This window comes from Oncorhynchus keta, unplaced genomic scaffold (assembly GCF_023373465.1).
Source record: "Oncorhynchus keta strain PuntledgeMale-10-30-2019 unplaced genomic scaffold, Oket_V2 Un_contig_15320_pilon_pilon, whole genome shotgun sequence".
Classification (NCBI taxonomy): domain Eukaryota; kingdom Metazoa; phylum Chordata; class Actinopteri; order Salmoniformes; family Salmonidae; genus Oncorhynchus; species Oncorhynchus keta.
The window spans coordinates 55,859-61,594 of NW_026279250.1; the positions used below are offsets into that span (position 1 = coordinate 55,859).

Here is a 5,736-nt window from a genome sequence, read left to right on the forward strand (position 1 = left end):
CTGAGGGAAATATGTCTCTCTAATATGGTCATACATTGGACAGGAGGTTAGGAAGTGCAGCTCAGTTTCCACCTCATTTTGTGGGCAGTGAGCACATAGCCTGTCTTCTCTTGAGAGCCAGGTCAGCCTACGGCGGCCTTTCTCAATAGCAAGGCTATGCTCACTGAGTCTGTACATAGTCAAAGCTTTCCTTAAGTTTGGGTCAGTCACAGTGGTCAGGTATTCTGTCGCTCTGTACTCTCTGTTTAGGGACAAATAGCATTCTAGTTTGCTCTGTTTTTTTTGTTAATTCTTTCCAATATGTCAAGTAATTATCTTTTTGTTTTCTCATGATTTGGTTGGGTCTAATTGTGCTGTTGTCCTGAGGCTCTGTAGGGTGTGTTTGTGTTTGTAGAACAGAGCCCCAGGACCAGCTTGCTTAGGGACTCTACTCCAGGTTCATCTCTCTGTCGGTGATGGCTTTGTTATGGAAGGTTTGGGAATCGCTTCCTTTAGAGGTGGTTGTAGGATTTAACAGCTCTTTTCTGGATTTTGATAATTAGCAGATATCGGCCTAATTCTGCCTTGTGTTTTACGTTTTGCATTTTACGTTTTTGCAAAATTCTGCATGCAGAGTCTCAATTTGGTGTTTGTCTCATTTTGTGAATTCTTCTCTATTTTCTCTGTCCCTATCTCATCTCCCCTCTCTCTATCCCCACCTCTCTCTATCTCCCCTCTATCTCCACTCTCCCCCTATGTCCCCTCTCTCTATCCCCCTCTCTCTCCCCTCTATCTCCTCTCTATCTCCCTCTCTCTATCCCCACCTCTCTCTATCTCCCCTCTATCTCCTTTCTCTATCTCTCCATCTCCCTCTCTCTATCTCCTCTCTATCCCCCCTCTCTATCTTTATATCTCCCTCTATATCTCCCCTCTCTCCATCTCCTCTCTATATCTCCCCTCTATATCTCCTCTATCTCCTCTCTCATTGTGTTTTCTGCACTAACCGTTCTATGTCTTATTGGTTGTTCATTGTTGAAATGGAACTTGAAAGGAAGCATTTCATTGGACGCTGTATGCCAGGCGTATCCCGTACATACGACTAATCTAACTGGAAACTTGGCTGTTATTTTGAGTGCGAAGTCAACTTTCCTCAAACTAACTGTGGCTGTATACTGCCCTCTAGTGGTGTGATGTTACACACACACACACACACACACACACACACACACACACACACACACACACACACACACACACACACACACACACACACACACACACACACACACACACACACACACACACAACATCAAATAGCAGGACAGATATATTATTTACCTTTTTTATTTTTTTATTAAAATTGAAACCAAAAAGAAAGCAGAAGAAATCTAAACTTCCCATTATGTAGAGTCAGGTCAGGTGGGCAGATTTACAAGGTGTGAGCTCAGCACAGATAGCCAATCAGCCGCCTTGGTGGTACTGTAATCAGCCAATCAGCCTCCTTGGTGGTACTGTAATCAGCCAATCAGCCTCCTTGGTGGTACTGTAATCAGCCAATCAGCCTCCTTGGTGGTACTGTAATCAGCCAATCAGCCTCCTTGGTGGTACTGTAATCAGCCAATCAGCCTCCTTGGTGGTACTTTAATCAGCCAATCAGCCTCCTTGATGGTACTTTAATCAGCCAATCAGCCTCCTTGGTGGTGCTGTTATCAGCCAATCAGCCACCTTGGTGGTGCTGTTATCAGAATTGTACTGTAATGTATACAGTACAGTTATCACAAAGCTAGATCTTGGTTATACCATTGTTAAATCTACAAGCCTCGAGAAGCCTCGAGATGGCTCTAAAACATCCCCCCCGAGCCAACACTAGAGTTCTGACTGGCTGACTGGCTGACTGACTGGCTGTCTGGCTGTCTGGCTGTCTGGCTGTCTGGCTGACTGACTGGCTGGCTGACTGGCTGACTGGCTGACTGACTGGCTAACTGACTGGCTGACTGGCTGCCTGACTGGCTGACTGGCTCCCCAATACTGAACACTTGTATAGCAGCTAACACATTAAAGTCAATTCTCAAAAAATTGCAGCACAAACATAAAAAAAAACGTTTTACTTTACTTTTCTTTTTTTCCTCTTTTAGACAAGATAGCTAAAGATGGTCAGATAAGCTACCAGAAACTAGCATGATGTCTTTGTCTCAGACAAGATAGCTAAAGATGGTCAGATAAGCTACCAGAAACTAGCATGATGTCTTTGTCTCAGACAAGATAGCTAAAGATGACTAGATAAGCAACCAGAAACTAACATGATGTCTTTGTCTCAGACAAGATAGCTAAAGATGGTCAGATAAGCAACCAGAAACTAGCATGATGTCTTTGCAGACAGCAGTACTCTGATCCCTTCAGTAACGGGGCTCAGCGGATGAGTTTTACTTCCTGTAACATGTACTTCCTGTAACAGGGGTTGTGTCTGTTATAACAGTGGCTGTCCGTTCAGTGGTAAATGAAGAGAGACTGTGTGGTTTTACATTGATAAACCACCATCACTATATCAGATAGTGAAACTGAAGGGTTTTCTCTGTTTCTCTGTTTCAGATTTCTCTCAGATTGTATTGGAGCTCCCCCTTGTAGAAGGGTTATGATACAACTAAGCTTTTTATCTGTGGCACAGTTCTCTGACCTGTTTACACACCTTCTTGCTGAAGGTATGAGTGACACGTGACTGCACCAATGGTAGAACCCTATGAACACCTCAACCCCAACAGAGCCAATGGGAAGAGTCCTTAAGCCCACAGGTCCAACCCACGAACCATCTAATGTACAGAGCATCATACAACAAAAGCAAGAAAGCCAAACGGAAAAGTTAAAATATAATTTTTTACAAATCTCTCAGTCTACTCCACTGTATCTCCCTGTTTGTTCTTCTGTGGTATAAAACACTTCTATTTGTTGGCTGCATTTGATACACAGCTATAAAAAAAAAAAGACTAAAGAAAATTGTCACCAAATTTCTTTGAAACTATTGCTTCATTTTTCAACTCGTGTCCCTTTGTACAACAGATCATTTTTATCGATATATTTATGTTTTCACTGGACGGCGACTTATTTGGTTATTTTTTGTTTCATTTCTTGTTTTGCGATGAGACAAGCAAAAGCAGGCAACAACAAAAACCAAAAACTGTTGAACTTTGTAAAAACAAATATTGCAAGTAAAAACCCACTAATGCCATTGTTAAGTAACCAAAACATTTTGTCATCGATAAACTGCATTTCCCACAATACAGCGGTTATATATTTTTTTCTTGCCCCCGCCCACCTACTATCACCATGGAGATTCTCTTCTCCCCACCAAAAACACAAATGACTACAAACCACATCATATAAAATGTTCTTCATATACAGTTCTCTTTATAACCTGTGCATCTGATGTCTATAGATTTAGTCTCGGTTTATCATGAACCATCTGAACCATTCATAACCCTCTTTTTTTTATTTTATTTTTACAGATGTTTTTAATTAAACAATTTTAGACAAAATGACCGACGAGTTTCCAACGTCTGAGAAATTAAGGCAAAAAAAAAGATGTAACTTTTTTTTTTTTTTTTTCTCTCTAGAAAACTACATTTTAAATCATGAAAATAATAAAAAATATATAGTAGCTTAATATCAAAGGAAGACAACCCGTTTAATTTGTTTGTTTTTTCTCTAAAACGTTCCTATTAAAAAAACTGTCATGATCTGAAAACCAACCTGCACATTCACATGGATTTATGTCCGTTTGTTCCTTTTTAAGTTCATTTTTTATTTTTTTATTTTTTAAATATGTTTTTCACTTTGTTATTTTTCGAAGGATGACTCCAGTTTCATGCTGGCCCGCTCAATAAACTCAATGTCCCATATTGCACCTCTCCATCTTCTGAGACTTTATCTGCATCTCAATCACAATCTCAACCTCTTTCTCTCTCTCATTCTCTCTCTGTCTCTCTCTGTCTCTCTCTGTCTCTCTCTCTCTCTCTCTGGACAGATAAAACAAAGTCTATTTTTGATGCCTGTGCAAAGATAAAACGATCTATCTTTGTCCTCCTTTTTGTCATCCAGTATTTTTCCTCCTCCATCCCTCCAGTGCTTCAGTGCAGCCGCTGTCTCAAGGCAATGCAGTTACTGGAAACACTTCACTCGTCATCCTCCTGTTATCTGAGAAACAGAAAGAAAATATTTGTAATCCTGAGACCTAGGATTACAATATACACTATACACATCACTATACCCTATACACATCACTATACACATACACTATACACATCACTATACACATCACTATACCCTATACACATCACTATACACATCACTATACCCTATACACATCACTATACACATCACTATACACATCACTATACCCTATACACATCACTATACACATCACTATACACATCAATATACCCTATACACATCACTATACACATCACTATACCCTATACACATCACTATACACATCACTATACACATCACTATACACATCAATATACCCTATACACATAACTATACACATCAATATACCCTATACACATCAATATACACTATACACATCACTATACACATCAATATTCCGGTTCCGGGTTGAGCGAGCGGTCGCATTCGCACTTCGCTCTGCAGGTTGTATAACTTTTTCATTACATTTCATTATAGTACAACGGTTGATTTGTCTAATCTTAGCAATTCTTCTTAGCTAGCTACATAGCCGTCCTTGTATCAGAGATAATTGCATAATTATCGTATTTCGTCGCCCTAACGTAGCCTTCACTGCTATTCGCCCAGGAGCTAGCAAGCGCTAGCTAACGCACACAGATTAGCATCACTGTAGTGCTATTCACTCAACTGTACGACTTGATTAGTCTAGTGTTAGCTAGCTACATAGCTGTCTTTGTTTCCAAGATAATTGTGTAGTTTAGTGTGTGTAGCCTTGGAGTGATTATCTTAATTCACTGAGGTTCGCTAGCCAGCTATTTGTCGTCCTTAACGTAGGAGACTCTGCTAGCTAGCCAACAGCTAACAGCTAACAGCTAGCCAACAACAACCCGGTCGCATTCCGCTTCGCTCCACAGTTAGTATCACATTTTCATTTCATTTCATTACAGTACAACGGTTTGATTTGTTTGATCGTAGCTAGCTACATAGCCGTCTTTGTTTCAAAGATAATTGTGCAGTCTAGAGCGATTTCCTAGGTTAGCTAGCCAGCTATTGTCGTTCTTTTAACGCAACGTAACGTAAACAACACTGCTAGCTAGCCAGCTAGCCCCGATTAGCAGCACTGTAGAAACTATTACACTCAACGGAACGACTTGATTAGTGTAGTGTCAACAACGCAGCCACTGCCAGCTAGCCTACTTTAGCAGTACTGTATCATTTTAATCATTTTAGTCAATAAGACTCTTGCTATGTAAGCTTAACTTTCTGAACATTCGAGACGTGTAGTCCACTTGTCATTCCAATCTCCTTGCATTAGCGTAGCCTTTTCTGTAGCCTGTCAACTATGTGTCTGTCTATCCCTGTTCTCTCCTCTCTGCACAGACCATACAAACGCTCCACACCGCGTGGCCGCGACCACCCTAATCTGGTGGTCCCAGCGCGTACGACCCACGTGGAGTTCCAGGTCTCCGGTAGCCTCTGGAACTGCCGATCTGCGGCCAACAAGGCAGAGTTCATCTCAGCCTATGCCTCCCTCAGTCCCTTGACTTCTTGGCACTGACGGAAACATGGATCACC

The 5,736-nt window shown here is 41.1% G+C and overlaps 1 long non-coding RNA gene across 1 annotated transcript; it reads right to left on the minus strand.

Annotated features, from left to right (window-relative positions):
• Positions 1 to 1,307: 1,307 nt before the first annotated feature.
• On the minus strand, positions 1,308 to 1,830 carry LOC127918953 (uncharacterized). Its single transcript, XR_008101493.1, has 2 exons — positions 1,705 to 1,830; positions 1,308 to 1,672 (listed from the first exon to the last, which is right to left on the minus strand). It is a non-coding gene; the product is annotated as an uncharacterized LOC127918953 (long non-coding RNA).
• Between the last annotated feature and the right edge of the window lie 3,906 nt (positions 1,831 to 5,736).